The sequence below is a fragment of the Coregonus clupeaformis genome, chromosome 31, assembly GCF_020615455.1.
Source record: "Coregonus clupeaformis isolate EN_2021a chromosome 31, ASM2061545v1, whole genome shotgun sequence".
Lineage (NCBI taxonomy): Eukaryota > Metazoa > Chordata > Actinopteri > Salmoniformes > Salmonidae > Coregonus > Coregonus clupeaformis.
This window is the reverse complement of record NC_059222.1, coordinates 9,312,811-9,324,338: the sequence shown is the minus strand read 5'-3', so window position 1 is coordinate 9,324,338 and position 11,528 is coordinate 9,312,811. Positions and strand designations below refer to the sequence as shown.

The 11,528-nt window shown below is 46.9% G+C and overlaps 1 protein-coding gene across 1 annotated transcript in view; it reads left to right on the top strand.

Moving 5' to 3' along the window:
- The first annotated feature begins 1,029 nt into the window (after window positions 1-1,029).
- rhbdf1b (rhomboid 5 homolog 1b (Drosophila)) overlaps window positions 1,030-11,528 on the top strand; it is a 57,801-nt gene continuing 47,302 nt past the window's right edge. Inside the window, exon 1 of the mRNA XM_041858809.2 lies at window positions 1,030-1,438. The gene's annotated coding sequence lies outside the window, so the exon portion shown is untranslated. The remainder of the gene's footprint in view (window positions 1,439-11,528) is intronic.

Sequence of the window (11,528 nt, the reverse complement as noted above, 5' to 3'; positions counted from 1 at the left end):
CATCATTCGGCTCTTGCTTCATCGTCTATGCAGGGTACTGATCCCACTGCTGTTGTTGCCAGGGTTACAATGCATGTGCTGGAGCTAGACAGACAACCCACTTGTTGGTTGTTGCCTATAGCTAGTATGGCCACATCAACCTGAGTTGGGGTGATCATTTTTATAATTTCAATTATGAAATTGTTGGTAAAAACAAAGTTTCTGAAACCACTGAGTCATAAGGGCAATCAGACAATGAGCTGCATTCGTGGCCATTACCTTGATATATTTAGCTGACATGCCTGCTGGCAAGGTTGGTAGAATTCAGAAAAGAAACCAATTACTAAATGTACTGAATAAGACTCACATTCCTTTCAATCTTTTACCCAGATTTTAGCAGTGATGCAGAGAAGCATATTTCGTTTCTTAAAAAAAAAAAACCCAGGTGGATACAGACAGGTTAAGAGGTATGCTTAGATATGCAGAAAAATCTACATTTTTTTTTTTTTACATAGAATTAAGCATAATGATTATTGTTCTAGATTGCAGGAAAAGGCTGTTTTTAGAAAAATGAAAATATTTTCAACTTCTTGACCCTTATGTCACACAGTGATTGGTCATGGTGATGAGTAACAGTGATCAGGTGAATAGATCAAATGGGGTCTTCTGCTCTCAGGTGTTATTAGACAGAAATAGTAACCCAGAGATAAAGGAAGACCTATAGACAGAACAGAACACCCATGGACACCCAGCTCGCAGGGTCTGTAGGAGGGAGAAGAGAGCCCACCTCGATAGGGTTTTACCGGGAGGGGTTCTGTGGTGTTATTCTTGGCTTCATTGCTTGTGGTACAAAACGTTGGTTAGGGTATCTAGTATCTGGAGGTATCCATGACCCATCAGAAGTGAGGGGCTGCAATGAGTTTCTAAAGGATCAGGGAGAATATAACATGCTCTCACAACTACAGGAACCATATATGGCTGAGGCTCTCTATGGTAGAACATACATAAATACATAAGCCTGTATTATTTTTCATACTCACGCATAAAGACGCCCGCGCGCCTGCTATAGCGCGGGCACAACGGTTGGCGGTGACGTTTGACAACTCTCAGTTTTCTCTGCCCTCTCCAGCACAGCACAGTCAACCTCGCGTGGCCGTTCCCGGTACCCGTGAGCGAAACTGTACAGACGGACTGAAATTCCTCGCGGAACGAGCCGAGCGGACTCCGGGACAGTCAGCGGTGGAGAGTGTCTCTGTTAAGGCAACGAAGAGGACACGGTTTGTGAGAGCGACAGAATGCCCCATTTCGGATGCAGTTTAAGAAGAGATTATATTGTATATGTCATCTTGCAGTTGCATGATTGAGTCATGAAGTGACTTGATTTACACGGTATATTGTTCATCGGAGTGCGACCAACAAGGTGGAGCGAGCTGTTGAGGACCTGAGCATTTTCAGTAAGGTAGGCAATTATGAGACCATCATGCTTTGGTAGGCTGCTGTAAAAAAGTGCAAACTTAAACATCTAGAGTTTTCTACTGGAGTTGCCAAATCTATATTATCGATGCACATTGTGTAGGCTATTCGAGGGAAAATAGGATTTGAAGATTGAGAGAGGATTGCATTTGGCCTCAATCCAACACACTTCAATCTTTCAAAACATGATTTCGACTGTATAGCCCACGGTGACAAACCGATAGTATTGCATCCGGGTTGCTGTAGCATACACTCTTAGAAGTAAAGGAGCCTGGGTTGGAAGAACCTTTTGGGTTTAAAAAAATTGCCATACAGGGGGAACCTTTCCAGTTCAAAAACCCTCTGAAAATGGTGTTTGAGGAACTCCTGTGTAAAGGTTCAAACCGGAACAGTTTTTTGTTGGGAGGGGTTCAATTTTGAACCTTTTTAATAATATATTGTAGAGGTGGCAGCCTATCAGAAGATTGGAGGCATGGCTTATTGGAGGTGTGGCTTTCAGATAGTTATTTTTGGCCACCCGTTAGAGTAAATGTAATTCCTGTTCATCATATTAAGTTTGTACACTGCAAATTAAAATGTTCATAGAATATGTATGCATATGACATATTCAGATTTTATATTAATGATATTATAATAGCTGATTACATATAGTTATAAAGTGGTAACTATTCCAACTTTGGGATTTGCATGGGCTCTTGAGGATCTCATACACCTCTGTAAATCTCTTTTATTTAATTTTACTTGTCAGTGCAGTTTTTCAAAATTCATAATAAGTGAACATTTCAAATCAATTTGGTTGAAATTCAAAACAATAAGTAATCAAACCAACTTAACCTAAACAAATGAAAAAAAATAATAATAATGCATTCAGTCAAGAAACGGGTATCAATAATCAGTCCATCAATTTGTTAGTCAGTCAGTCTGTCAGTCATGGTTCGTCTGGTGGAGTGGTTGAGGGTGTGTTAGTGTCTTTGTGTTGGGGGAGGGGAAGCAGTTGCTGGATGGAGGTGATAGTTGTGGTTGGTCGGTGCTGTGTCCAGGGTTGGTGCTGGTGTTGGGGCTGGGACCGGGAAAACCTGGGTTGGTGTTGGGGCCGGGTTGGAAATCGTGCTGGTACCAGGGGTTGGTGCTGGGACTGGGGACCTGGGAAAAAACAGCAACTGGGAACCAGGAACCGGGAACTGAGGCTGGGTTGGGATCTATAGAGGGGAGGAAGGACAACCTGAGGAGCAAGCAGACGCACAGGTCAATGGTGGTACTTCCCTGTGGCCTGTTCGCTCTGAGTGAAGGTCTGGTTGTTGGTCCCTCCTCCACGCCTCGTCTGGTGGTCTGGTGCTGGGACTGGTGCTGGAAACCGAGATCTGGATTGGTGCTGGGACTAATGCTGGATCTGCAGAGGGGATGAAGGACAACCTGAGGAGCAAGCAGACATGCAAGGGAGCCCTTGACCCAGAGGTCAATTGTGGCACTCCCCTGTGGTCCGCTTGCTCCAGGTGAATGTCTGTTGTTTGGTCCCTCCTCCGCGCCTCTTCCCGGTGTTCTGGTGTTGTGACTGGGTCTGGTGCTGGAACTGGGACTGGTGTTGGATCTGCAGAGGGGAGGAAGGACAACCTGAAGAGAGAGCAGACACACCTGGAAGCACAAGACCCGGAGGTCAATGATGGTACTCCCCTGTGGCCTGCTCTAGGCGTAGGTCTAGAGCTTTGGTCCTTCCTCCGCGCCTCTTCTGATGTGTTGATGAATCGTTCCTGGTTCTGGTTTGGTTCTGTGAGAGGGATAAGTGTAGAGGGAGGAAGGGGGAAAGGGATGGCGAGGGAGCAGCGGGGTAGGGGTGGTGAAGGGTATAGGCGTCTGCGTGCTTCCCAGCCGAAACCGTTCGGAAGAGTTTGTGTATATATTATGACGACATTTTTTGACGTTTTTGTTAGTTTTGGACTTCGGTAAGAGTTTTTTTGGTTGTTCGGGCACACAATTTTATTTATTTAGGCAAGCCGAAGTCGGTAGCTGAAGTCTACACCCCTTCGTCGGTGATAGGACAACAGTAGGGATTTTTCAGTAAAGTCTTTGTTGTCATTCAACTAGAGACGACTCGTTTTCATGTACATTTCATCATTGGGAAACACTGCATCAAACATATTAGTTAGATGTAAAATTACACAACTAAGATCTCCTCTGCAAAAACATCAAAGTTAATGACAGATTTCTTGAGTTATCTTAGATAAATTCAGACTATTTTGAGGAAGTGTATACTGGCTACTGCGTCTCTAAATGGACAAACAGTACTATTGCCACTTTTTTCTTGTTTTTCAAGTCAAGGTCTTAAAAGGGAGTATGGGAGCACTTTGGCTAGCCGCCAGCCGAACTGTAGCATGGTGACGCCTAATGTCCATTGGCCTAGGCTGGTGTTGGAGGAGGAGCAATGCGGCGGCAAGGCTGGGGGGTGGTCCAGTTCTGATAATTTCATAGCAGATTTGGATGAGGGCCTCTAGCGGGTCGTTTGTGTTGTTGGGTGGTTCTTGGCTCTTCACAGGTCTTGCCATGACTCCCCACCGACTGCCTGGTGAAACCCTCTACTGTCTTGGTGATGGAATGGGAGATGCTGGGAGGGGTGATGGCGGTTCGGAGGGTACGGAGGGTCTGGACTGGGACTGGCTGGTTTGCTGCTGTGCGCGGTCAGGGGCAAGGAGGGCTAACATGGTGACCACACCGCCCGCGTTGCATGCGCGAGCGTTGCAAAATAAATGTACATATACAGTGCCTTCGGAAAGTATTCAGACCCCTTGATATTTTCCACATTTTATTACGTTACAGCCTTATTCTAAAATTGATATTTTTTTAATCTACACACAATATCCCATAATGACAAAGTGAAAACAGGTTTTTAGAAATTTTAGCACATTTATTAAAAATAATAAACAGAAATACCTTATTTCCGTAAGTATTCAGACCCTTTGCTATGAGACTCGAAATTGAGCTCAGGTGCATCCTGTTTCCATTGATCATCCTTGAGATGGTTCTACAACTTGATTGGAGTCCACGTGTGGTAAATTCAATTGATTGGACATGATTTGGAAAGGTACACACGTGTCTATATAAGGTCCCACAGTTGACAGTGCATGTCAGAGCAAAAACCAAGCCATGAGGTCGAAGGAATTGTCCTTAGAGCTCCGAGACAGGATTGTGTTGAGGCACAGCTCTGGAGAAGGATAACAAAACATGTCTGCAGCATTGAAGGTCCCCAAGAACACAGTGGCCTCCATCATTCTTAAATGGAAGAAGTTTGGAACCACCAAGACTCTTCCTAGAGCTGGTCGCCTGGCCAAACTGAGCAATCGGGGGAGAAGGGCCTTGGTCAGTGAGGTGACCAAGAACCCGATGATCACTCTGACAGAGGTCGAGAGTTCCTCTGTGGAGATGGGAGAACCTTCCAGAAGGACAACCATCTCTGCAGCACTCCACCAATCAGGCCTTTATGGTAGAGTGGCCAGATGGAAGCCACTCTTCAGTAAAAGGCACATGACAGTCCGCTTGGAGTTTGCCAAAAGGCACCTAAAGACTCTCAGACCATGAGAAACAAGATTCTCTCGTCTGATGAAACCAAGATTAAACTCTTTGGCCTGAATGTCAAGCGTCACGTCTGGAGGAAACCTGGCACCATCCCTACGGTGAAGCATGGTGGTGGCAGCATCATGCTTTGGGGATGTTTTTCAGCTGCAGGGACTGGGAGACTTGTCAGGATCGAGGGAAAGATGAACGGAGCGAAGTACAAAGAGATCCTTGATAAAAACCTGCTCCAGAGCGCTCAGGACCTCAGACTGGGGCGAAGGTTCACCTTAAAACAGGACAATGACCCTAAGCACACAGCCAAGACAACGCAGGAGTGGCTTCGGGACAAGTCTCTGAATGTCCTTGAGTGGCCCAGCCAGAGCCCGGAATTGAACCCGGTCTAACATCTCTGGAGAGACCTGAAAATAGCTGTGCAGCAACAATCCCCATCCAATCTGACAGAGCTTGAGAGGATCTGCAGAGAGGAATGGGAGAAACTCCCCAAATACAGGTGTGCCAAGCTTGTAGCGTCCTACCTTTAAAATAAATACATTTTGAATAAGGCTGTAACGTAACAAAATGTGGAAAAAGTCAAGGGGTCTGAATACTTTCCGAATGCACTATACATGTTGTTCAATAATTTAATCCAAACTGCTTGTGCGCGTCAAAGAGCGTCTGCGTAGCCAGACTTGGTTCTATTTTTGACGCTTGACACACTGCAAGTCCCTCCTCTCCCATCTCCTAATTGGTTTTTAGCATATACCCACGTCGGTGATTGAAAGATGAACTGTGGTCCACACTCCAGTCAAAGTTGGTTGCAACCCCCATATAGAGTCCACAGAAGAAGAAGACTGAAGGAGGAGAGGATATTAGAAACCAACTAGGTTTCCCCTTTTATCTATGGAATTTTGTGTGACTCAAAAGGGGTCAATATTCTACAAAGATCCAGAAGAAATTGACCTTTTGCATTTCAGGTAAAATAACAACCTAATATTTATATCCCACGACAAATTAGCTAGCAATAGCAAGCTAGCTAGCTAAATGTCTATAAATGTTTCATATGTTTCAATCTGTCCCCAAATTAATATAGTTGGCTCAGAGTTCGTTTGATATTTCAACCTGCGTGTCCTGATCAGGCCTGGTGTGGATGGACAAAATCAACATGCGCGCGATGGCGCACACGGATGCATGCGCGTGCCCGGTCTAGTCAGCATGTAAGCGGTGTGGTTCTGGGTCACTAAGGAACAGGGCGGGGGGAGTCAGGGGCAGGAGGGGGTATGTTAGGGGATGCAGTTGGTGGTGGGAGTGGGGAATCAGGGACAGTAAGATGCAGGGAAGAGCGATCAGCTGAAGTAATGGAGTGTGGGAGGGGGAGACGGTTTCTCTGAGGGGATAGGGGTTTTGGCGGGTCGTGTTTTCTGATATCGGGGTTTGGGTTCTGGGCTGGTCTTCTGGTCTGGTCTCTTGTTGGTCTATTGTTTGTCTGGTCTTTTCCGTTTGGTAATTTTTGTCAAGTTTGGGTCGAACTGGAGTTGTGAGGTGAGGGGGTAAAAATAAGTAATGAATTTGTGTGTAATACACCTCCGTAAGCCTCATTGAAGCTACAAAACTGTTAGTGTTCAACCTTAATGACAATACAACAGAACAGATGAACAGGAATTACATTTACTCCCACGGGTGGCCTAAAAATATCTATCTGAAAGCCATGACCCTACTAAGCCACGCCTTCAGTCCAGGGTTCCTCCAGGAACCCTTTGCTACATTGAAACATTAAAGGTTCCTCCAAGAACACCTCAACTAGTCAATGGTGCAAATATGAACCACTAGAAATGGTTCCTTGAGGAACTCCAGGTGTTCCTTGATGTTCTCCAGGGTTCCTCGAGTCACCACTAATTCTAAAAGTGCACAATGTGTAGGTCTATTTGCTTTCCTCAGGCATGTCAACACGCATGACATCAAAACAGGTTTCTGTCTGTCTACTGCCTCATCACTGTCAAACACATGCACACACACACACACACACACACACACACACACACACACACACACACACACACACACACACACACACACACACAGGTCATTGGGGTGGGATCCCCAGACTTGCCTGAGGGAAGTCAACTATGATCTCATGTATTTATTTTGAGTTTTGTGAGGCAGGAAAGGCTCACATCTCTATTCATTCTCACTGAATGTCTGATATGGAGTTTTGGATGTAGAGACCATTGGATTATGATTTGGGAAAGAGCACCAATACTATTAGCGATAATCCTCTTTTCTGCAATCTTCCATTTCGTAACCTCAATTTTATTACATCATAAATTGAGATTAGATCACACTGTGGCTGACTGAGTTATGAGATTAACAACACAAGACCAAACTAAATCTGCTCATTACACTTCAGACTGTATCATGTCAACTCTACATTCTTAGAAAAAAGTTCCAAAAGTGTTCTTTGGCTGTCCCCATAGGATAACCCTTTTTTGTTCCATGTAGAACCCTTTACACAGAGGGTTTTACAGGGAACCCAAAAGAGTTCTACCTGGTACCAAAAAGGGTTATTTAAAGCTGAAGAACCCTTTTAGGTTCTAGATAGCAGCCACTGTGGGAGCCATCGCCAGGGAAGTTCTGTTCATACTGTAGCCAGGGGCCAGAGCCAAGTGTTGAAATGAAAGAAACAGGTGGAATGCCATCTCTCTCTCTCTCTCTCTCTCTCTCTCTCTCTCTCTCTCTCCTCCCTCTCATCCTCTCTCCCTCTCTCATCCTCTCTCTCTCTCTCTCTCTCTCTCTCTCTCTCTCTCTCTCTCTCTCTCTCTCTCTCTCTCTCTCTCTCTCTCTCTCTCTCTCTCTCTCTATATCCTCCCCCACCAATCCATTTTTGTGCTATTGATGTTTCCCTGGCTACAGCTAAGACATGTGACCAGCACAGGAGCATCAATAACTTGGAACATTCAAAATGTCCCACCTGTACACACGCACACACACACACACACACACACACACACACACACACACACACACACAGGTCATATGGGTGGGATCCCTAGACTTGCCTGAGGGAAGTCAACTATGATCTCATGTATTTATTTTGGTTCCAGGTAGAACCCTTTTGAGTTCCATTAAGAACCCTACAAAGGGTTTTACATGGAACCCAAAATAGTTCTACCTGGTACCAAAAAGGGTTCTTCAAAGGGTTCTCCTAAGGGGACAGCCGAAGTACCCTTTTAGGTTCTAGATAGCAGCCACTGTGGGAAGCAGTCGCCAAGGAAGTTCTGTTCATACTGTAGCCAGGGGCCAGAGACGAGTGTTGAAATGAAAGAAACAGGTGGAATGCCATATCTCTCTCTCTCTCTCTCTCTCTCTCTCTCTCTCTCTCTCTCTCTCTCTCTCTCTCTCTCTCTCTCTCTCTCTCTCTCTCTCTATCCTCCAATCCATTTTTGAGCTATTGATATTTCCCTGGCTACAGCTGAGACATGTGACCAGCACAGGAGCATTAATAACTTGGAACATTCTCAATTTCCCACCTTTATATGTGAGTTTCTGGCTGGTGATATATTTGAGGCAGGCATTAGGCAATCCCTTAGAATATTTGTTGCATTTTTATTGATTTAACCTTTATTTATACAGAGAATCCCAAATGAGACCAGGGTCTCTTTTTCAATGGTGCCCTGTGTTATAACAAACAACAATCCAAAAATTCTATACAGAATTTACCCCATTCTCCCTACATGTCGGAGACAGTAAGTGTTTAAAGACAGGGTCAATTTCCTCTCATCCAGCTTGCAGAAGGATGATAGGATCCCATGGAGAGAAAAACTGACCCATAACCTCAAGTGTTTGTTTTGGTTTCCTTTCTGAGAGGAAGTGACTTCTGATGACTCAAGGCTTTTCTGTAAAAGTAGTTATTAGTGGACGTCATTATGGTCCTTAAATAGACTGACTCATCGAACCATCTGAATAATTTGGTCCCACTCATTAAGAGTGCATACATGGCGTATTACAATATGGTGTTACATGGTGTATTACATATGGTTACATTGCTTATTACAATGATGTTCCTCTATAAAAGCTGGTCCATAGAGTGCTGGGGGTTTGAGACATCCCAAACCCATGCTGTTTATGTTGTCAACATGATTAGTTGACAACAGATGGGATATGCCTCTTTTTTCCAACACGATTCTTAGCTAGCAACATAGCACACTGGTCTTCCACTGGTCTAGGGCCTATCCTGCATACACCAACTGATTGAAGGGCATGAAATCCAATGGTTCCCTCGAGGGAAATTCCAGTGAATGACACAACAGCTTCCGAATTCCTCTCTACAGCAGCAAGGTGTTGGTCCGGTGTTTAGCAACAGTCTGTGGATGATATCGTGTTACTCTGAGGTAAGTACTGTATGTGGGAGTAGTTTGGAATCAGAGTTATGCAGTAGTTTGGAATCAGAGTTATGCAGAGTGTTAAAGCATTATGAAGGGTGTGGCTTGGTAGTGAAACATGCTCACATGTTGTTTATTATCCTACAGAGAGAGAGAGATAGAGTGACAGAAAAAGAGATAGGGAGAGAGAGAGTAGATATCCACCTAACCTTTTCCTAGCTCTGTTTGTTTCCTGTTTGTAACTTATTGGTGTGTGTCCCCTTTTCTACTTCCATTGTTAACTTCAACTCCCCTACACACTGTCACGTTCGTTGAATGTGGGAGATATACGTACATGTTTATTAAACTTAATAAACACACGACAAAACAATAAACGAAACGAAACGTAAAGTCCTAAGGTAGATACACAACCAACCTTAACCGGAACAAGATCCCACAACTAGACAGTGCCAATAGGCTGCCTAAGTATTGTCCCCAATCAGAGACAACGAGCGACAGCTGCCTCTGATTGGGAACCACACCGGCCAACATAGAACTTTACATACTAGACAAGCCACATAGAAAAAGCACAACAAGGAATATACACACCCTGACTCAACATATAAGCGTCCCCTGAGTCAGGGCGTGACAGTACCCCCCCCCCCAAAGGTGCGGACTCCGACCGCACAACATAAACATAACAGGGTAGGGGCCGGGTGGGCATTCCGCCTCGGAGGCGGATCCGGCTCACTCTCCGCCTCCCTGTTGCGCCCCTGGTCTGGTCTGGACCTCGGCGTGCTGCTTCCCCTCTCCTTCCTCCCACGATACGCCAGGCCCTGTCTGGACCCTGGTGTGGGAGACCCCGAACCTGGAGAGGGGCTGACGTCTGGGTCTGGACTGGAGCCGCTGACCGGAGCTGGACTAGGCACCGGTGGAGCGGACTGCTCTGGCTCCGGAGTGGAGCCGCTGACCGGAGCTGGATCAGGCACCGGTGGAGCGGACTGCTCTGGCTCCGGAGTGGAGCGGCTGACCGGAACTGGATCAGGCACCGGTGGAGCGGACTGCTCTGGCTCCGGAGTGGAGCAGCTGGGCACGGGCCGTGCCGGACTGGACAAATGCACCACTGGTCTGGTGCGAGGAGCAGGCACGGGCCGGACTGGACTAGGAACACGCACCACTGGCTTGGTGCGAGGGGCAGGAACGGGCCGGGCCGGACTGGCGACGCGCACCACTGGCTTGGTGCGAGGAGCAGGAACGGGCCGGGCCGGACTGGCGACGCGCACCACTGGCTTGGTGAGAGGAGCAGGAACGGGCCGGGCCGGACTGGCGACGCGCACCACTGGCTTGGTGCGAGGAGCAGGAACGGGCCGGGCCGGACTGGCGACGCGCACCACTGGCTTGGTGCGAGGAGCAGGAACAGGCCGGGCCGGACTGGCGACGCGCACCACTGGCTTGGTGCGAGGAGCAGGAACAGGCCGGGCCGGGCTGGCGACACGCACCGACACAGTACGTAGCTCCGCATAACACGGAGCTTGCCCAGTCATACGCCTCTTCGCGTGAGTACGGGGAGTTGGCTCTGCTCTAACCCTAGGCTCCGCCAACCACCCCGTGTGCCCCCCCCCAAAATGTTATTGGGGCTGCTTCTCGGGCTTCCTCCTCGACCGGCCTCCTCCGTGTTGCCGTTGCTCCTCTCCTGCCTGGGCATCTACATTAGCTCATGGTCCTTTCCCTGCAAATATCTCCTCCCATGACCACAAATTGGCCACCTGTGACATGGCCATCCGCTCCGCCTGAACACGCTGCTTGGTCCTCGTTTGGTGGGATCTTCTGTCACGTTCGTTGAATGACGGGACAGACCAAGGCGCAGCGTGATATACGTACATGTTTATTAAACTTAATAAACACACGACAAAACAATAAACGAAACGAAACGTGAAGTCCTAAGGTAGATACACAACCAACCTTAACTGGAACAAGATCCCACAACTAGACAGTGCCAATAGGCTGCCTAAGTATGGTCCCCAATCAGAGACAACGAGCGACAGCTGCCTCTGATTGGGAACCACACCGGCCAACATAGAACTATACATACTAGACAAGCCACATAGAAAAAGCACAACAAGGAATATACACACCCTGACTCAACATATAAGCGTCCCCTGAGTCAGGGTGTGA